A 22,328-nucleotide genomic window follows, 5' to 3' on the forward strand; every position below is an offset into this window, starting at 1 on the left:
AATCTAAATCTAAATCTATGAATCTAAAGTAAGAATACAATCTTTGGGCATTTCTCATGTCTACCTATAAGATTATTTCCAACAGAAGGACTTGACTCATACGTTCCATATTGGACCTCAGAGTTTCAGACACATGTTACTTATCATCTATGACTCAAATGCCACCAGTGGTCATCATTAGTCCATGTTTGGGTCTCTTTATCTTCATTAGTTTCTATGGTCATTTGAATAACTTATTAATTCATTAATGATAATTAAATAAACATATGATTCACAAAGCCCAAGAACAAGATCCTTGAAAATCCCTAACAGTCTATGGAATAATTTTCCACACAGACTCTTTCATTAATTGACTTCAATATTGCACATTAATAATTAATCAACATAACATTTAAATTGTATTTATAATTGGGTCATAATTAGCTTTTGTTACATTTATTTTATTTATTTATTTTTTCAGAGACAGAGTCTCAGTATGTTACCTGGGGTAGAGTGCTGTGAGATCAGCCTAGCTCACAGCAACCTCAAACTCCTGGGCTCAAGTGATCCTCCCACATAGCTAGGACTACAGGTGCATGCCACCACATCCAGCTGATTTTTTCTATTTTTAGTAGAGACGGGGTCTCACTCTTGCTAAGACTGGTCTCTAACTCCTGACCTCAAATGATCCTGCTACCTCAGCCTCCCAGAATGCTAGGATTACAAGGCGGGAGCCACCACACCCAGACAATAGTTTTTAATAATACCATGAATACACTCAAACAAATAGCCCAAAGCAAAACAAGAACTCACACTGGTCTCACTCCTATGCAAAGGCAACTCAATCTTGATCATAGCAGAAGGTTTACATTGTCTGGTGCATTCATTCTGAAGAGTGCAAATCAGAGAAGATGATAAAAATATTAAGACATTCTGTCCATGGACCCATACCTTCCACCACTCATTTACATAGTCACTTAGGTATTTATTAATTTATGGTGATATTTATTAATTTTCTGCTAATGCAACAAATGTTAAATTTACAACTGACTCAGATTAGAAACTATTACTTTATCATTGTCTACATCATTTTTAGTCAACGATATAGTAATCTACTTATTATCTATGTCAACTTATATTACTATTGATTTTTCTTCCTATACATTTTAAAATTAAACAGTACTTCACCTCTCATCTTTATTCATTTATATTAATACAAATGTTTATGAACTCTGCCACTGCTACTTTAATTAAAATATTTCTTAAAATTCATGAACACAAAGACAAGAACAGGTCTTTGTACTTTCCTGAAATCTCTTTATAGGATCATTCAAGCAGAGAGGATGGACTAGATTCCTTTTGTTTCCAGCCTCAGACTTACGGACACATTAGTCATTATCCAAGAATCATACGGGGAAAGACAACGTCATCATAGGCCAAGGAAAAGCCCCCTTTCTCTGCACTCATTTCTACATTGTTTATTGATTAATTCATTAATAATATTGGTTCAGGCTTGAGACTACTTTTCTTCATTATCGTCTACATGTGATTAGTGACCAAGTTATTAATTTGCTAATACTAATAAAATAAATCTATGTGAATCAAAAACTCAAGGACAAGATCCTTAAGTATCCCTGACATCTACATATAGAATCATTTGCTGCATTGAATATAACTCTATTTCTTTAATCATCCTCATTGTTGCAAATACGGATTCATCGGCATAATGTTTCAGGTCAATTGCATATTTCTCAGTAAGCCATGGTTAACCTTTTATGAATACATCAAATACATTTTTTAAATATTACAGTGAATACCCTAAATAAACCACCCAAACCAAGACAAGAGCCTTTTTTTATTATTACTTACCATAGACTTGATGCTCCTAACATGGAGGTAACCATGGAGCTCATGAACACAGCAGAATGCTTAAACAAGTCCGTGGGTGTCCTTGGTAAGAAGTACAAAGCAGAGCAGATAGCAAGATTAAGATGTTATCAACATTGTTCTGTGCATTCAACCCTTCATTTAGTCAATCATCTAGCTATATATTAATTTAATTTGGGGTAATTCTAATTTTCCTCTTAAGAAAATGAATAATGCCAAAATTGTCACTGATCCAGAACGTGAACTTTGACTATTTATATTGTCTTTAGCATTCTTAGTCAAAGAAGTAAGATACTTGAACCATTTTTTTAAAGCAATTCAGTATTTTTAATACATTTGAACAATTTTTACTGCCTCACCACATATGTTAACAGTAGACATGTTTCACACTCCTCATCTTTACTTATGTTTACTTATATTTCTACAATGATTGATCCATTTATAATAACAGAATCCAATTTCACAGAAACAATTCAAGAAAATAATCCTTTTATGTTCCTAGAATATGTAGAAAATAAACATTTGAAACAGAAACAATGCATTACATTTTATTCATTTCAAACAGAAGCTATAGATTATATTTCATTTTACACTGGATTACATACAGACTTATAGACACAGTATTCACCACATACAATTTATATAACAATCATTTGTCTTGGCTTGCGTCTCATTTACTTTATTTTCATCTACTTTTGTTAATTGATTAATTCATAATTCTCTAGTAATAATAAAACAAATATCTAAATAGAATATCATGGGGATACAAATGTTTATGTTACATATATTGCCTCTGGCCCACTGGAGTCAGTTCTACAAGCGTGTCCATCCCAGACAGTGCACGCCGAACCCATTATGTGTGAATATGCCCATCCCTACCTCCCCCTTCCATCCTGCCCAACACCCGACGAATGTTACTTCTATATGTGCACATAAGTGTTGATCGATTAATACCAATTTGATGGTGAGTACACGTGGTGCTTGTTTTTGCATTTTTGTGGTACTTCACTGAGTAGAAGAGACTCCAGCTCCATCCAGGATAATACAAGAGGTGCTAGATCACCATTGTTTTTGTAGCTAAGTAGTACTCCGTGGTGTACATATACCACATTTTATTAATCCACTCATGTATCGATGGGCACTTGTGTTGTTTCCTCATCTTTGCAATTGTGGATTGTGCTGCTATAAAAGTTCGAGTGCAGATGTCTTTTTTATAGAATGTCTTTTTTTTTTTTCCTTTGTTCAGATGCCCAGTAATAGGATTGCTGGATCATATGATAGTTCTACTTTTAGCTCTTTGAGGTGTCTCCATATTACTTCTCATAGAGGTTGTACAAGTTGGCAGTCCCACCAGCAGTGTATGACTATTTCTACCTTTCCGCATTCACACCAATATTTATGTTCTTTGGGGACTTTTTGATAAACGCCATTGTCACTGGAAATAAGTGATATCTCACTATGGTTTTGATTTCCATTTCCCTGATGATTAGAGATGTTCAGCATTTTTTCATATGTTTGTTGGTCATTAGTCTGTCTTCTTTTGAGAAGTTTCTGTTCATGTCCTTCACCCAATTTTTAATAGGGTGGTTTGATTTTTTTTCTTGCTCATTTTCCTGAGTTCTATATAGATTCTAGTTATCAGCCCTTTATCGGGTGTTTGGCATGCAAATATTATACCTCTTTCATTAACCAATCTTATTGTTGCAAAACTCAATTGATCAACATGTTTCATGTCAACTCTATATTTATGATTGGGAAATGATTGGCCTTCTTTGAGTATATTTAATGTCTATATAATTATATTTTCAATGTCACAATGAATACATTAAACAAAGCACAAAAACCACAACAAGAACATTGACTATTATTCACATTGGTCCATGTTCTAACACACAGAGGCAATCATGAAGCATGTTATCACTGTCAAATGCTTGAACCAGCTTGGGTTACCCACTATGAGAAAAACAAAGCAGAGCAGATAATCACAAGACTGGCCTGTGCATTCCAATTTTCATTTAGCAAGCAGTTGGAAATATATTGATTTGGGTTATTTATTAACTTTTCCCTAACAAAATGAAAAATATCAAACTTGCCACTGATCTATAATAAGAACTTTGACTGTACTGTCTATATTATTCTTAGTCAAAAAGATAAGATGCTCAGGACATTCATAATTCTTACAGAACTTCAGTAGTTTCACTAAATACTAACAATTTTTATTGTCCCACCACATATATTGAGTGAACATACTTTGCTTTTTCTTATTCATGTATGTACTTTGATTCTTTCATTAATCCAATAATAATAATAGAATCAAAAGTCATGAATATAAATCAAGAAAATTATCGTTTTATATTCATAAAATCTGTCTATAGGATCACAATATACTATTTTCAATTTTTTTAATTTTTTTATTTTTAATTGGCAAGTAATTATATATTTATGAGTTACAATGTGATGTTTTGACATATGTTTATATTGTGGAATGATTAAATCAAGCTATTAAACATATATATCACATCCTTATCATTTTTTGGTGGTGAGAACATTTAAAATTCTACTCTTTCAGCAATTTTGAAATATTCAGTACATTAACTACAGTCCCCATGCAGTGCAAGAGATCTCTAAAACTTATTCCTCCTGTCTAACTGAAACTTTGTACCCTTTGAACATCTTCCCACTCCCCAGTACCCCACCTTCTGGTGACCACCATTCTACCCTCTACTTCTGTAAGTTCGCCTATTTTACGTTCTGCATATAACTGAGATCATGCAATATTTGTCTTTCTGTGTCTGGCTATAGTTCAAGGACACGCATTATTCATCATCTATGACTCACCAGTCACCCACTGTCATCGTTGGTCCAGGTTTCAAGTCTTCCTCTTCATTCTCATCTACAATTGTTAATTAATTAATTCACTAATCCACTAATATTAATTTTGTAAATTCCTACGATTCAAAAAGACCCCAAGAATAAGACCCTCGAATGCAAACATGAGTCTACAGAATTATTTTCCACATTGGTATGTCTCTTTCATAAATCATACTCAATATTTGATATGCGTTAATAGATATAATGCTCCAAACATCTATAGAAATGCCTATAGAGTCATTTGCCTCACTGAGTGGACCTCTTTCATTAATCATCCTGACTGCTGGAAAGTGATTAATCAACATGACATTTCACGTCAATTCCATATTCATTATTGGACTATGGTTGGTCTTTTTTTCTTATATTTAATAATTCTTTTAATATTACAGTGAATACCCTAAACAAACTATCAAAACTGAAATGAGAACAATGACCGTTACTCACATTGGTTTCCATGCTCGTGCACATGGAGTCAGCCATAGAGACCATGGACCGAGGCTTAAATCTGCTTGGATGTGTCCAATCTAGGAAGTAGAAAGCAGAGAAGATGTTAAGATGATTGAGATTTTGCTCTATTGATCCTTGCATCTACAATTCATTATTCAATCATTTAGGTGTATCTTATTTGGCTTAATATATAATTCACATGCTCTTAATAACAAACAACGTCAAACTTCCATTAACCCAGAACAAGAATATCGGCCTTTGTTGATATTATCTATATTATCGTCAGCAAGGAGTAACACCTTTGAACCATTTGGTTTTTTTTAACTGATTTAGTATTTTCAATATATATTATTTTCTCCTGTCTCACTCATTTCTTCTTAATTGGATGATGCTTCACCCGCTTCATCTTTACTTATTATGGTTGTACACTGACACTTTTTCCACTTTAAAATTATTTTTAATAAAAGTTGTACATTGGAGGTATACAACGTGGTGTTTTTGTTGTACATGGATTCTTTTATTGATCCCTTTCTTAGGACCAAAATCCATGGAAACAAAGACCCCCAAAAAGACCCTCATAAAATCCTTAAAAAATCTGTAAGATCATTTCCAACACTAGTCAATGAACTAGATTGAATTTTTTCTTGCTGGACCTCAGAGTTCTAACCATATGTAGTCATCGTCCTTGACTTATATATGCCGCCATCTCATCATCGATCCAGGCTTGGGCTTTGTTTTGTTTCTTATTTCATTCTCATCTACCTGTATACAGAATCATTTGCTATATCAATATATCTCTTTCAATAATCGCCCTTAAGGTTTCATATATGGATTGATCAATATGTTCCATGACAATCCATATTTATCGACGTGCCACAGTTGGCTTTCTTTGAACATATTTCAAATAAGGAGGATATGTCCACAGGGACTCACAGTGGTTTTTATGCTCCAAACATACAGCGGCAACCATCGTCTTGTGACTATGGGAGAACCCTTAAATCAGCTCCGGCATGTCCACTCTGAGGAGCACAAAACGGAGGAGTTGATTAAAAAAAAAAAAAAAAAATTAGGACCTTACCCCCATTGACTCTTGCTTTCTACATTTAATTTGTTCAGTCATTTAGGTATTTGCTAAGTTTTGTGGCATGCATATTTTCTGGACAAAACACACAACCGTGACTTGGACTGACCCAGAGTAATAAAGTTGACTATCAGCGTCTATACGATCATTAAACAAAGAGGCAACTAACACCTGGATCCACTTATTTCTCAGCGAGAATCACTGGTTTCACAGACGCACCTATACACTGCGGGAGGACTCTGCCGTGTTGCTCGCGGTTAAAAGGGCCGCCCTTAGGGGTCCGGGCGGCCCCAGTTATGCCCAAGCATATGCTCTGGCGCCACAGCCCGGCCCCTGGCGCCACGCAAGAGGTGCGGCGGGGAATCAAAGGCGGCGCGTTCACTTTACGTTCCTGGTGTTTCTTGCCTGGCCACATACACCGGTAATTAAACAACAGCTCGTCATCTATAGTATAATAAGTCATACCTACTGACCTATATATTTATTTAATGCTTCCATCTTTGACCTGTTTATAATAATACTATCAAATTTACTACAAGTCCAAAATAAAAAAAACAAGATCTTTGTATATTCCTGTTCATAGTATCTGACCACAGGGCTATTTCCAACAGAGCGAACAGACTAAACTCCTCATTACATCAGACCCCAAAGTCCCAGGCACATACTATCCATCTCCCGTGACTGCCACGCCCATGGTCATTGTATTGGTCCAGGTTTTTTATCCCACTCATCTCCACAGCTCTTTACTAATTAATTTATCAGTAAACCAATAAATCTAAAAGTAAATATCTGTGGAGCAAAAACACTTATGAACAAGTTCTCAAAACCTAGAGAACAAGATGCATAAGTATCCTTTAACATCTGTCTAGACAATCATTTAACTTACTTTTTTTTCATTAATCAATCTCAGTGTTGTGAATATATTGATTTCATCAACATCATGTTTCATGTCCACCCCATATTTATGACTGGGTCATGGATGGCTTTCTTGGATTATTTCTAGTACTTTTAAATTTTTACAGTGAATATCCTAAACAAGCCACCATAATATGACAAGAATGGTGACCATTACTCACATTGGGTCTCCCGGTCCCTACCCACAGAGGCAGCCGTGGAGAACAGGGTCACGGCCGATTGCTTCCGCCAGCTGGGCCTGTCCATTCTAAGACGTACAAAGCAGAGCAAAGGACAAAAATAAAAGTTGAAACATGATCTCCATTGATCCATGCATGTCATCATTTAGTGAGTCATTTAGGTATTTATTACTTTAGGCTAATATTTACTAATTTTTAAAGAAACCAAGAACATTGATCTTGCCACTAACACAAATCAAGAACATTGCTCTGTAAAGATACTGCTATTTCTAAATAGACTTCACTATTTTCATTATATATTAATAGTTTCTCTTATCTCACCGTATGATTCTCATGATGGATAATGCTTCACTTATTCATATTTATTTATATTTATTTATCAATTCTTTCATTGATCTATTTGTAATAATACGATCAAAATCTATGAATACAAAACCAAGGCCACAGTTCCTTTTTTAGTCCTACCATCTGTCTATAGGATCATTTCCAACAGTGGCAATGGACTACGTTTCTTATTGTGTTTGGCCTCAGACTTCCAGACACGTATTGTTCATCATCCAAGACTCATACGCCACCAATGGTCATCACAATGGGTCCAATACGCCTTTCTTACTTAAGTTCAGTGTTTTTAACATATATCAATAAATTCTATTGCTTCACAACATATTTCATGATCTGACAATGCTTCCCCTATTCATATTTATTTCTATTTTCCTTGATTCTTTTTGTTAATTTAATACATCCAATTATAGCAACAGAATCAAGACCCATGAAGACAAAGACTAAGAACATGACCCTGAGATACTCTTAACATCTGTCTGAGGATCATTTCCAAAAGAGGCAGTGGGTGAGATGTTCTTTTGTTCTGGACCTCTGAGTTTCAAACACATATTATTCATCATCCATGACTCATCAATGACAATGACCAGTTATCATTATTGATCTAGGCTTGGGCCTCAGACAATAATCGCATATTTATCATTGGGTCATGATTGGCTTTCTTTGATTCTACTAAGCACATCCAATTAATACATGGTATTCTAAAAAACAGCCTCTAAAACACATTCAAACAAAAAGAAGAGTTATAACTATTACTCACATTGGTATCGGTGTCACCAACTACAGAGGACTGCAGAGTTTCTGACCATAGAAAAATCCTTGAACCAACTCCAGTGTGCCCATTCTGAGGAATATAAAGCAGAGCCAATGATAAGATTGAACTCTTTTTCACATTGATCTTTCCATTCCCCCTTTTAGCTAGTCAGTCATTTAGGTTTTTATTGACTTCAGATAATATATATTTCATTTTTCTCATAGGAAAAGCAAAAGAGTTGGATTTTCTACTAACTCACAAGAATATTTGCTATTATTTATACCATCTATATCATCCTTAGCTAAAGGTGACATATTTGAACTATTTATTTCTTAATGGACTTAAGTTGTCAACATATATTAATGGCTTCTTTTGTCTATGTATTTTCATAATTGAATGATGCTTCCATTATTCGTATGTTTATTTATATTTATTGATTTTTCACTGATCTATTTGCAATAACAGAATCAAAATCCATTAACAGAAAAACAGAAATATGATCCTTGTATATTCCTAAATATATCTATGGGATCACTTCCAACATAGGCAGAAGACTAGATTTCTTTTACATGGAACCTCAGAGTGGCAGATATCCATGACTCATATGCCACCAGTTGTCATCATTGAGATTGAAGGTTGGCCCTCCTCTTCCCCATTAATTTCTACATTTGTTTATTGATCAACTCATCATTTCCCTACTAAGAATTAAATAACTATATGTCACAAAAACTTAGGAACAAGATATATTTTATAGCTATCTAAAAGATCATTGGCCACATTGATTATATCTCTTTCGTTAATCATTTTTAATTTTATAAATATTGATTCATCAATATGTTTCATGGCGATGCCATATTTGTCACTGGGCCATGGTTGGCCTTCTTGGATCATACTCAATGTCTTTTAACAATACAGTGAGTACCCCCCCAACCACGCCAGGAACCTTGACTATACTCACGTTGGTCTCTACGCTCCCAATACACCGTTGCGATCAAGGAGCTTGTGACCATAGAAGAATGCTTAAAGCAGTTTGGAAGCATCCATTCTCAGAGTACAAAGAAGAAAAGATCATACAAAGATTGAAGTATTCTGTCCATTCATCCTTGCATTTCTCCTTTCATTTTCTTAGTCATTAAGTATGCATTCATGTTTGTGGGGTTGTTTTTTTTTCCCTTCTTCTTCAGAAAACAACATTGAACATGGCCCTGACCGAACAAGGGCAGAGGCCACTATTTTTACTTTATATCATCCTCAGGCAAAGAAGTAACACCTTTGAGGCATTGTTTCTTAATGGACTTCAGCGTTTCTAATATGTATTAATAGCATTTTTCGTCACACCATATATTTTCATAACTGGACAATGATTTGCCCTCTTTATCTTTATATTTCTGTTTACTGAGTCATTGATCCAGTTATAAAAATAAAATGGAAGTGCATGAACGTGAAGCCCAAGAACAAAAGCCCTCGAATATCCCTAACATCTGTCCATAGGATCAGAAGGTACAGCCTAGACTATCTACTGTGCCGGACCTCAGACTTCCAGAGCTGTATTCATCGTCCCTGACTCGTACGCCGTCAGTTGTCATCACAGGCCCAAGACTGACTCTCTCTCTCTTCCTTCATCCCCACATTTATTTGTCGAAATAAGTCATCCATTGGTTAATAACCCTAATAAAACTGGGTAATAACCATAATAAAATGACTATGTATGCACAGGAAACACTTAAGAATAAATTCATTCTTAAGTGATGACTACAAAGGCAAAGAATTTTAGCTGCTACTCACATGAGTCCTTGTGCTGACACACAGCGCAGCACAGAGCTCGGGGCCACAGCCCGGCGCTGAGAGCAGACTGCGACACTCATTCTGAGGAGTGCAAAGCAGACCAGGTGAGAAAAATCGGCAACTCGTCTTCAGGAGGCCTTTAAGGACCCTTCCATTGGCACAATAATTTAGGTATTTCTATTTTTTTTTTTATTTTATAAATATTTTAATTTTTCTAATTCTATTCTTTTTTGTCTTGTTTTTAGCTGTTCAGCTGTGGTTACAAATTTAGGTATTTCTAAACCTGTGATAATATTCATATAGTTTTCCTTAATAAAATTAACAGCCTCGAACTTGAACTGACCCAGGATAATAATTTTGACTATTGCTCACATAAAGTGTCTTTAAGACTCTTAGACAAAGAGATCTATAGATTTCTTAAGACGTTAGTGTTTTCCGTTTATATTAATAGTATTTCTTGTCTAACCATACATATTCATAGTTGGACAATGCTCTACCCTCTTTTTAAGTTTTATTTCTATACTTATTGGTTCTGTCATTGATCCATATATAATAATTAAATCAAAATGCATCGGCAAAATCCTTGTCATGAGACTTAAGAATTACTTACCTCAGCCTACTCTCTCCATACCCAAATAGGCAACCACCAAAACCTTCACGTGTGGGGATGATTGAATCAGCCCTCGTACCTCCATTCTGTGAATTACAAAGCAGATGTTAGAAAGAATGAAACCACGGAGGTTTTTTTTCTTTGTATGAGGGCCAGGTGTTACTAGGTTAACTGAAATCCTCCAGGGGAAACAGAGGTTGAGCACTCATTTATGATGGGCCTCTAGCTCAAAGATAATTTTAATAGACTAATAAAGCCAATAATAAACTCCATCACCCAAGACAAGTAAAAGAACTATAGCTAACATACATATTGTCCCCATGCCCCTCCCCATGCAAGTAACAATAATTTAAGTCAACTTTTAAATGGAGTACATTTAAATAGAATTATTAATAATCTAAATGATTGTTTCATAGAACAGTCTCATCCAAGGTCTATGGTTTGCCTTGCTTATGAATGTGTAAGTATGTATACCTCTGTAGGTATGCATTTGTGTCTGCACTTCCTTGTGGATTAATTTACTCATCTACTCACATTTCTAAAGAAAATGAACAGGGTAAACAAACCAGCAACTCGGAACTAGAATATAACATACACCTGTCCACACGTACAATACTCCACATGGACAGGGCCTGGGACTTTTTCTGTACCTGGACAGTAGTTACATAGAACTGGAACCTGTGCTTCTTAATGGTCACAGTTTGGCCCTCTTCTGTTTAGTTAGTGGGCTAATCATTTATTTATTTAGTAGCTTGTTACTTTGTTTTTTTAATAAAATGAAAAACTACCAATTCACCCTATAACCAGAACAAGCATATTGACTATGACAAAATCCATCTACATGCTCCTCATCCAAAGTGTAACATGCTCCTCCTATTTTTAGTGGACCTCAGTTCTTAAGAAATATTTGAAAATAATTACTGTTTCATTATATTCTCCTCTAATAGATTCTTTGCTTCTTTCTTTTATATATTAGTGTCTTGATTCAATCATTGGTGCACTTAGGGAGGGGTGGATGTCAGGAGATTACATCATAGTTACAATGTAGGCCATTTTGGTGAAGGACACCCCAAAGCCCTGATATCACCACAACACAATCTATGCATGTAACAAAGTTATATTTGTACTCCTTAAATTTACACAAATTTTTAAAAACTTTAAACCTTCCAGTGGTACTACTACGTCTGTCTACAGGCTCATTTCCCACAAGCATAGGCCACCCCTCTTGGATATGGATGCTGCCGGTACGTATTTGGAATAATCATAACCCTTCGTTCACACCAACAAAAGCCCACCATTGGTCCCAGTTTCGTATTTGTCATCATTAATTATACATTCGCCCATGTTTCAATGATTAAATTAATAATATAATCAATACTTAAGAATCAGAAAAACCCAAAAACAAAAAACGAGACTATCCTAATACCTTTCCATAGATCATTTCTCACAGAGGAAACCAGATAGTTCCCTATAATAGATTCAGTTTTGCAGACTAGTAGATTCATAATCATCCTGGATTCATATAGATCCCATACTCCTAATTGGTTAAGGCTGGATCATTGTCCATTTATTTTGTCTGTATTTTAAAAATGTGGCAATCATCAACTGACTATGAACCCACTATTTTTACCAACACTCAAAACACTGACAATATCTTACATCCTGGAATGTGACTAAACTATGTCTTCATAAATAGAGGAAGATTTAAATCAACTGTTACTCAAATAAAATTGAATAATTAATTTCTACACTAATTAACTAACTGAATAATTAACTATAAAAGTGAATAAAATGGTCTTGCTTTTTTGTCCTTAACGGACTACAAGTATGTTGGATTAGTCCACACATACCTTTTCTTCATTTTATGTTTATATGTAGCCATTCATCCCTCAGCAGTAATAGAGTTAACTCCCACAACATAGCCCCAGACCAGACGTAACCACTTTGGCACTTACGTAGGTTTCTAGAAACATTACCCAAAAGACGACAGCCAGACGGTCCTCGCTGGAGAATGGGTGAATGAATCCCTGTGCATCCATTCTGTAGCGTACAAAACAAACACAAAAACAGGTAGATTAGACAGGAAGCCTAGATCCAAATGTTTTTCATTTAGTTCAAGTGAACAATAATTCTTCAGAAATAAATATCTGAGCTAGTCATATATTTAAAATATGGATAGTATACCTATTGATTCATTGATAAGTATTATATCCATTTATCTAAATGCTCCTTACCCAAAAGGGTCAGGTTTGATCAATTTATTTTACTAGAACTTAGTGCTTCAGAAACGTATTAGTAATGACTCTTATTGCATTCATTACATAACTCTCATATTTGGACCAAGAATAACCCATTTTGTCTTTATTTATTTATACAGTACTTTCTTTGATTTATTCATGCACTCCTTCACTGAAAATAATACAATCCATACTCAAAAGCCCAAGAACAAAATCCTGGCATAAGCTCATTTCCCATGAAGATAATGAACAGGAATCTTTTTGCAATGGACCTCAGAGTAAGGGGTTTAATCAAAATCCTTGATTCAGACACCCCAGGGTACTCATCATCGATCCAGGATAAGCAGTCTTTTTCTTCATTTATACCTTTGTTTATTGATCCATTCATTGATTTCACTAGCAGTAATAAAATCAATACTCATGAATTTTTTTAATAGCCAAGAACAACAGCCTTGAATATAACCAAAATTTGTTTACAGGCTCTTTTCTCATAGACTAGATCTTTTCCCAATGGATCAAATTTATTTCTGTAATGGCCCTCAGTGAAGCATGTATGGATCAATTAACATTCTTGCTCCTAGCCATCCCATTCCAACCGTCTTCAGCCTCTCAGCATGCTCCTCCCTCACAGAGGAGCTGTCTAGCAGGACTTTGCATGCAATTTAAATGTACTACAACTGCGATCTTCAATGTGGTCGCTCAGTACTGGAAATGTGGCTACTGTAACTAAGAATTGAATTTAAAAATTCACTTCCCTTTAATTATTTTAAATATAAATAGTCACATGTGGATAGGGGCAACCCCATTGTACAGTGCAGTGTATATTTTATTACTGAATAAATCTTAAATGTAGTGTAAAAATAAGATGAATTACCAATCAGCTATGAAAATGAATGTCTTCCATCTTATTTTTAACCATAATTATACTTAATTGGATTAGCCATAATTTTTATTTCATGACACGTTCATGTCATTGGTCTATATAAGGCTTACTTTAATTCAAAGAACACTAAAAATAATTGATCCCAGTTGACAAGATTCTTTACTGTGATTTACTCAAGTCTTTAGGTTTCTTACCCACAAAGGGACAAGCCATCATCTTCATCAGCAGAAACTGATTAAATCGGCCATGGTCTTTGGTCTGTGGAGTCAAATATCAATGTTCAAAAGAATAAACAGTACAGATGGAGACTGATTTTTAAAACATCAGTTGTGCAGTATTAAATTAATCATAAAGTTGATTCAAGTCCCATTTTGATCACCAATCCAAGAACATCACCTATTTTTATTTATTAATTTAACTATTAATTTTAAATAATACAATAGGTACTATTCGATCCATCACTCAAAACGAGAGCTATTACTACTTACACAGCTGTCTGTACCCCTACCCACACATAGACAAGAACTTAGATAATCTTTCATGTGATGGACTTAACTTATGTAGAAATGGACAAACTTAAATTCATGATTCATGGCATATTTTCACTAATGGTCTATGCTTGACCCTACTTATATATTAATTTAATCATTCATTGCTTTATTTATTCATTTGTGGAATGACCCATGGAATGTTTGATTATACATTCACATATACTAGTACACACGTGTGTGTGCACACATAAACCCATGAACAACATAGCACAGAAATGCTATTTATGTTTAAGTACCTGTATTCCCACACCCAAACTAGAAATAGAGCATCAGTGGTATAGACAATGACTAATCATCATTTTTACCTCTCACTGGGCTATGTTTTTCCCTCTTTCAAAAACTTAACTGGGATGACATATTTGATTTACATGGAACAATTCATCACTATATGGGAATTTATTAACATTAATCACTTTAAATAATACTGCTGTTTCCATATGTCCATTACATTACCCAAAGAGATTTAAAAGCTAGATTTTTTCCTTGTTTTTGATAAAACTCAGTGAATAATACTTCCCTAATAATAACTTAATTATTAATAATGAGATGAATTATGCTCATTCTTATTTCCAATTAAATAGCTATTTCATCTATTATTTATGTATGTAATTTTTTTCCTTCTCTAAAGAAAACCAATCAGTAAACAACCACATACATCAAACAATAATATTGAGCCTTACATACATCTGTCTACATGCTTCCAGAAAAGGATAGCAGCCTTTATTAATATATAGCACTGGAATTCAGTGCCATAGAAATATATAACAATCATCCACGCGTCATTACGTACTATCTTAATTGCTCCATGCCAAGCTTTCCTTATAATTACCCATTCATAGATTTCTTTATTTATTTACACGTTGATTTACTTATAAAAATTCAGTTTATACCCATAAACTATGAACACCCACGATCAAGATATCCAAATATTCTGAACTTCTGCTACAAGATCTTTTCCACAGAAGGTAAGCAGTAGGCCACTTCACATAACGGACCTCAGAGTTACAGATGGCTTTTATCAAAGTGTTTGATTTCAGACACCCTCCAATCTCATCATCGGCCCAGATACGGCATTCTTTCTCCATTCAATTACACCTTCCTGTTCCTATGAATTACAAATTCCCAAGAACAACATCCTCAATCTGACTCTACTCCGTCTCTAGGTCCCATTCCCACAAAGCTCTCAGGCTAGATCTTAACACTGCACGTGTGAAATAAAAAATAAACCTTGCTTTGTGTCACTACGATCGATAAAAATGGTCCATGACTGACCCACGTTCATTAAATTTGTCCAATTTTAAAGAGAGTCCATTGAACAACCAAAATCCACAATGGTATTTCACAACTAGAACCCAGACAGTAAACAGCCTGAATCTCCACCAACGTGGAAATGCTTAAATCACCTGTGGTTCAGAAACACTATGGAATATCAGACAGTTCTGAAAATTAATCAAATTCCTTCCATCTCCTTTAAAAATGAACCCCAGTGGTGCTGAAAGGGGTAATCCTACTCCTTGGCTACAACACATTCCCACTGCTGGCCCTTGCTTGCTGTTCTGCTATTTCACTTTTGTGTCTATGGCCTTTTGTTCCATTCTCCAATGATCGCACATGAAAAAACCATACAAACCCAGAGCAGAAACTCTTGCACTGACATTGCTCCTCACCCACCAAAGCAGCAGCCATGCTCTTCATCGCAGGGGAACAACCAAATCCCACGTGGTACGCTGCCCGCTCTGGAGGAAAAGACAGATTTCAAAAAAAATAAAAAGTGTAAATGTTTAATAGATTTTAAATAGAAGTTACTTTTGCAGTACTAGATTAACCATGAACAGTGGTTTATGCCAAATTTTCATCTTCAACCCTACAGTGCTATCCTTTTCATGTACTGATAATGAAAACCTTTGAATCTACCACCCAACATGGGAAGATTGATTATTATAATGTTATTAATATTAATTATTAATAATTATTAATTGTTATTATTGATTATTAATATCTATCTAGGTACCCCTGGCATGAAGGGCTGATAAGTTTTCCATGGGGAAAACTTTTGCACAATAGGATGAATTTAAATTCTTGTTTTATGACATAATCCGACCAATGGGCCAAACTTTAATTCATGTATTTAATGATTCATTTATTTATTCACTTATTTAATAATTCTAAGCATAGTTTAATCATCTACTCTGTTTTCAAAAGAAAATACAAAATGGTAGAGCCACCTGATACCTAAAGCTAAATTCTATATTGCCTGCAGCTGTCTACACGAGCCCTGTCTGCACTGACAGAACTTTTCATAATGGCACAACAGTCCTCTACCAGTGCTGCCCGACACGGCACCACGGGCCACAAGTGGCTTGGCACGTGGCTAGTGTGACTCAGGAACTGAATTTTTGTTTTAAATTAATTTGAATTTAAATGTTAATAGCAAAGTGTGTCTAAAGAGTGGGTCTATATGACCTTTCCATATAGAAGGAAAGAACTGGACCCTTAAAGTGGACTTCAGTGGCTAGACAGGATTAATCATGCGCCTTCATACATTACTACACTTCTCCCTGGTACATGGTTTGGCCTCGTTTAAACAATGAATTGAGATATGAAATTATTCTTTTACTCGCTTATAATAAGAGCACCATTATTCATGAACCCTCCTAAGAACACTGGATAAAAACCTTAGCAACACTCTAACATCTATCTATTCACTACCACTCCAAAAATCATCAAAAAATACATTTGCATTTTTCTTTTTAAACAAAAAGCAGTGAATACAAGAGGGTTTGTAATTATTATATTCACATTTCCAACGCTCATGTTTAGATGTTTTCCTTGTTTCGACAATCTAAACATTAGTATTTGAATCTTTATTGTTAATTATATTAAATTGTTATTTATTAAAATAATCTTTTAAAAATAATCTTATATTAATGTGTTTAGCATGATTTTTAATAAAGTTGTTATTTGATATAAATATTTATTATATTGGCTATTATTTATATATTAAATATTATACTAAAAACATCAATTAATTACATAAATTTTTTTATCCCTTTCTAAAAATAAGACATGCAACCAGAAATTCACCACTAGCACAGAACATTGAGAGCGTATCTATTTATATGATCTCCAAGGGGGAGAAGGCTTAGTCTAGTTTATTTAACTCAAAATTTCAGTAATGTGTTAACCATACATAACCTTTGATTCATTTCTTCCTGTCCTAATCGAATGAGGTGTAGTCCTCCTTGTCTTTACTTGTACTTTTCTTTATTCATTCATTGATTTGCTTACAATAAGACAATCTATACCCACGAACAAAAAATACCAAGAACACTTTGGTTGCCTGTCTGATTTCCTCCATAAGCACATTTCCCATTGACACAATGGACCTCAGAGTCACAGACAGGGTTTAATCAGAGTAGTTGGTTCAGATGCCCCACGCATACTCATCATTGATCCAGACACGGTATTCTGTGCTTTCATTCAGGTATATTGTTCTTGATCTGCTCGTTCATTATACTAATGGCACAACCACTGTCCATGGATTAGAAGGAAAAAAGACCCTTGAAAATGTGAATATATCTGTAAAATCCACGTCCCGTAGAACTACAGGACCTCTGTGTAACGAGCCCCAGTGTTGCAGAGATGAATTAATCCATTTCCTTGCCCCGCGTGAATTCCATATTAGCCCCTGGTCCATGCTTGGGCCTCTTTAACGCCTATATTTTAAAGATAGTACAGTGAACTACCATTTTATATCACAGCTAAGGAGAAGGCAAGATTTTCCATTTTTGTATGTCCTCCCTCAAATGGGATAACAGTCTAAAACAATTTCAGTGGAGATCTGTTTAAATCCACTGTGGCACAAAAATAAAAGAGCATACTAAGGCACGCTGAAAATGGCAGATATATGCCTTTCATCTTTTTGTCCTTAATGAATTCAGTTGTGCTGAAATGGATTAATCCTGATCCTTAACTCACAATGCATTTCCGACATTGCTCAAAGCATGACCTTCGAACTGTCCTGGTATGTAGCCATTTATTTCTTTGAACTACGTCCATGACTACACATGATCAAGTCCCCCAAGCGAGAGGATAAACTTTGAACGTTACCTGCATGGATCTCTTCCCTCCTCATCCATGGAGGTGAAAGGCAACATCTTCACCAGAAGGCGATAACTCAGTCGGGTGGAATGTGTTCATTCTGAAGTGTATAAAGCAAATTTTAAAAAGAATTAGTCTACATTTAGCTGTTTTCAATGAACCCTAGCTCTGTAGTAATCAATTAACCATAAGCCTTGGTTTGTGCCCCATCCTGAACACTTGGGAAGAGAGAGTACTACTTTCTCTTTATTAACTAACATAACTTTTTTGTTTTAAAGAATATAATGAACACTGTTGAATCTAGTAAGCAACCTGGTTTGTTTAATGTTTGTTTGCTTAGATATAATTGCATAAAAAGATAACATTAATTGTAAGTGTGGCTGTATAAAAGTCTCATCATTGCTCCAAGCTATCTCTCAATTACATAATTATTCAATCAACTATTTATTTATGTAAATGTATCCTTTTCCTTAATGAAATAATCAATATGCAACCTGCCTCAACAGAGAACAAAAATACATTCAGTCCTGTGTACAGATGACCATATGTTCCTTGCCAAAGCGATAAGAACCTGGACTACTAATTTATTGGGACTAAAAATCTCAAAATCGTCTTAATAATAATCCATGTTTAATTACATGCCTTAAAATATAAGTGTATGCATATCTTTCTTATTCTTCACTCACTGGCATAATTCTTTATTCATGGGCTAATTTTATTATAATAATGTAATTCATACCCTCAAACCACAAAGGCCCCTGAAACAGGGTTCTGTATACTCATTTCCCATGAAGAATAATGAGGTGTCTTTTATTTGTTATAATGGCCCTCAGAATTGCAGACGGGTTTAATCAAAATTGTTTCAGAAACCCCATGCTATTCATCATTGGCCCATGATGAACATTTTTTTTTCATTTATTGATTGATTTATCAATTCACAAATAACATGATCATAAAAGCTCAAAAACAAGAGCATGGAATTTTAGGCTCTTGTCAAAGGTGGTTCAATGAAAAATAATGAAACCACCGTCTTCTATCACTTCTGAAACACTCACCAAGCAAGCAGCGGTCTCCCGGGCGGCCCCGAAAGACCCAGCCAGGATCTCCGCCCGTATGGGAATGTGCAAATCAACCACGGCATAAGATAAAGAATAGTAACACGCTGCTCTGAGAGTAAGTTAAATAACTTCTTTTAAAATTACCTCAGTTGTGCTAATTTAGGTTAAATATAGTTTGTGGTTCATAACACATTCCCATCACTGGTCCGTGCTTGGAGTGTTTTATTTATTTTATGCATATAGACCTTTAGCAACCATTCAAAACAAGAACATGAAATAAAGGACTTACTTATATTAGTGTCTACGCCCCTTATTCAGGATAACACTCTTTACTGAATGACTAAATCAACTGTCTTGCGTTCACTCTGGGAAGGAAAAAGTAGATTTAAAATAGATTTAGGTCTTTTTAATGGTCAAGCAGAACTAGACTAATAAAAGAATTGCTCAAAAATACAATTTTTATTAGCCCTATATTGAACTTCTAGTTTTAAATAATCTAATAAGTACTATTGAGTCTGCTACCTAACCCAAGAATACGAACTCTGATTACAAATATCTGCCTATATAAGCAACTAGTAAGTAAACAGTTATATAATAGATTACTAGCTGATGCAAACACCTTCCCTTTTCTTAATTAAAAAAAAAAACCAATAAACCACGAATTAAAAAAAAATTAAAAAAAAATTGTCTCTTAACTAAGATACTAATAGGCTCCATGTAAAAGAAGATTTTACTTCAGATTAATAATTATACTCGTTTTATTGCAAGCATTAATATTAATAATACTTATTTGACTACACTCAATGAATTACACCTCAAGTAGGCCTGTTTATCTTTGCTGTATACACTTCTCTATGTATTTATGCATGATTCACCTGAAATAATACATTTCCTATCTTTGAACCACAAAAGCCCAGGAACAAGTTTATTGAATTTCCCTAACTTCTGCTAGGTAATTTCTACATAGAATATTGGCTGTTTCTCATTCAGTAACAGATCTCAGAGTAAACAGAGGGCTTAATCACGGGTGTTGATTCAGAGTCCTCCACCTATACTCATCATCGATCCGGGCTTGGCCTTCTATTTCTTCATTCATTTCTACCTCCTTCGACTGGCCCAGCCATTCATGGTTTCACAAATGATAATTGTACAATCAATACCCTTTAATGACACAAAACTGAGAACAAAAGGCTTAAATAGAACAAAGATCTGTTCATTGCTCCCTTTCATGCAACAGTGTAATATAGACTAGACCACTCGTCATGAAGAACCTCAGGTTTAGGCGTGGGATTCATCAGCACCGTGGCTTCCTATCAGTCCCACGCTCATGATCGGCATCTACTTGATCCTCTCTCTCTTGACTTGTCGTCTATTAATGCTGGCATAATCGACAACCACGGGCCTCCCACCTTAGCCCACAATTGAGAAAACTGACACACGCTATCTACCTCAAAGAGCTGACAACTTAAATTGTTTGTCAGTGAAGGAATATATTAAGCAACTGCAGCAAAAACATTAGATGGGAATTTAAAGTAATCTGACAATACGTGAAATGCTTTCCACCTCTGAGGTTCTCCGGGGTGGTTGAATTAATCATAAAGTTTTGTTCATGACGCATTCCCATTATCGGTCCATGATTGGCATTCCTAAACTTCATGTCTTATTTAGCCATTTCGTTTATCGGGATAATTTAGCGGGCTCCGGTGCATGAACACCATCAAAGCCCAGAATGAAATGTCGGCCTTGGAGCTGATGTTTACTTACGTCAGTCTTTATGCGCCTTCGTCCAGAAGGAACAGTTATGGTCTTCGTGATTAGAGGATAATAAAACCAGCTATGTGCTTGTCATTCTATAGAGAAGAAAAGCCTGTTTTTAAAAACATGTTCTCATTTTTCTAAGAAACTAAATTACTACAACCTGGAAAGGTCTATGTATGTCTTTCAAACAAATGGAATAGCCTAGAATTTTTCTTAGAACATCTATCATGGAAAAAAAAAAACATTAATCAATACTCTCATAGCATAACATTTGTTCCTAATTGGCCCATGGTTTGCTGACTTTCAAAAATAAATTGAGACATAAAAGCATGCCTTCTTTCCCATATAAACAGACATCAGCATTTGTGCTCTCACAGCACTGGACAAGAACATTGAAAAATATTTATATCTGTCCATAGTCATTACCCTCAGGAATAACAGACTTGCTTCTTTTTTTATTGTTTTCGTAAAAATCAGTTAAATAAAAAATAAGATTGTATTAATATTCTCATCATTGATCTCTGCTAGGCTCTAAATTATGTACTTATTTAAACAACTATTTATATAAGTAAATACATTTCATTTTCTTTTTTTTTAATTGCAGAATGTTACAGGAACACACACACTTTGGTCACATAAATTGCCTTTGCACCGCCTGAGTCAAAGCTACAAGCATGCCCATCCCCCAGACAGCATGCACTACTTCCATTAGGTGTGAATTTACCCATCCTTTCCCTAGCCCTCCTACCTGCCTGATCCCCAATGAATGTTACTTCCATATCATTTTGTAGCGTTTTCTTTATAAAATATTAATAATCGGTCAACAACCCACCACCAACACGGAACAAAAATTTTGACTCTCATGTACAAATGATCACATACCCCTTACTAGA

The 22,328-nt window shown here is 35.0% G+C and overlaps 9 non-coding genes and 3 pseudogenes across 9 annotated transcripts; all 12 read right to left on the reverse strand.

Annotated features, from left to right (window-relative positions):
- Positions 1–110: 110 nt before the first annotated feature.
- On the reverse strand, positions 111–185 carry LOC142871713 (small nucleolar RNA SNORD113/SNORD114 family). The gene has a single exon (XR_012919927.1). It is a non-coding gene; the product is annotated as a small nucleolar RNA SNORD113/SNORD114 family (small nucleolar RNA).
- Positions 186–1,343: 1,158 nt separating this feature from the next.
- LOC142871757 (small nucleolar RNA SNORD113/SNORD114 family) lies at positions 1,344–1,419 on the reverse strand. Its single transcript, XR_012919952.1, has one exon. It is a non-coding gene; the product is annotated as a small nucleolar RNA SNORD113/SNORD114 family (small nucleolar RNA).
- A 4,412-nt stretch (positions 1,420–5,831) lies between these two features.
- Positions 5,832–5,905, reverse strand: LOC142871745 (small nucleolar RNA SNORD113/SNORD114 family). Its single transcript, XR_012919946.1, has one exon. It is a non-coding gene; the product is annotated as a small nucleolar RNA SNORD113/SNORD114 family (small nucleolar RNA).
- Positions 5,906–6,507: 602 nt separating this feature from the next.
- On the reverse strand, positions 6,508–6,641 carry LOC142871788 (small nucleolar RNA SNORA76). Its single transcript, XR_012919975.1, has one exon. It is a non-coding gene; the product is annotated as a small nucleolar RNA SNORA76 (small nucleolar RNA).
- Positions 6,642–7,880: 1,239 nt separating this feature from the next.
- LOC142871729 (small nucleolar RNA SNORD113/SNORD114 family) lies at positions 7,881–7,957 on the reverse strand. The gene has a single exon (XR_012919939.1). It is a non-coding gene; the product is annotated as a small nucleolar RNA SNORD113/SNORD114 family (small nucleolar RNA).
- Positions 7,958–8,224: 267 nt separating this feature from the next.
- LOC142871747 (uncharacterized) lies at positions 8,225–8,305 on the reverse strand (annotated as a pseudogene).
- Positions 8,306–9,022: 717 nt separating this feature from the next.
- LOC142871756 (uncharacterized) lies at positions 9,023–9,085 on the reverse strand (annotated as a pseudogene).
- Positions 9,086–9,976: 891 nt separating this feature from the next.
- Positions 9,977–10,048, reverse strand: LOC142871735 (small nucleolar RNA SNORD113/SNORD114 family). The gene has a single exon (XR_012919941.1). It is a non-coding gene; the product is annotated as a small nucleolar RNA SNORD113/SNORD114 family (small nucleolar RNA).
- Positions 10,049–13,350: 3,302 nt separating this feature from the next.
- Positions 13,351–13,421, reverse strand: LOC142871750 (uncharacterized; annotated as a pseudogene).
- Positions 13,422–15,507: 2,086 nt separating this feature from the next.
- On the reverse strand, positions 15,508–15,582 carry LOC142871749 (small nucleolar RNA SNORD113/SNORD114 family). Its single transcript, XR_012919948.1, has one exon. It is a non-coding gene; the product is annotated as a small nucleolar RNA SNORD113/SNORD114 family (small nucleolar RNA).
- A 2,316-nt stretch (positions 15,583–17,898) lies between these two features.
- Positions 17,899–17,975, reverse strand: LOC142871739 (small nucleolar RNA SNORD113/SNORD114 family). Its single transcript, XR_012919944.1, has one exon. It is a non-coding gene; the product is annotated as a small nucleolar RNA SNORD113/SNORD114 family (small nucleolar RNA).
- A 1,466-nt stretch (positions 17,976–19,441) lies between these two features.
- Positions 19,442–19,513, reverse strand: LOC142871755 (small nucleolar RNA SNORD113/SNORD114 family). Its single transcript, XR_012919951.1, has one exon. It is a non-coding gene; the product is annotated as a small nucleolar RNA SNORD113/SNORD114 family (small nucleolar RNA).
- Positions 19,514–22,328: the final 2,815 nt, after the last annotated feature.

Source organism: Microcebus murinus, chromosome 6, assembly GCF_040939455.1.
Source record: "Microcebus murinus isolate Inina chromosome 6, M.murinus_Inina_mat1.0, whole genome shotgun sequence".
In the NCBI taxonomy this organism is placed as follows: domain Eukaryota; kingdom Metazoa; phylum Chordata; class Mammalia; order Primates; family Cheirogaleidae; genus Microcebus; species Microcebus murinus.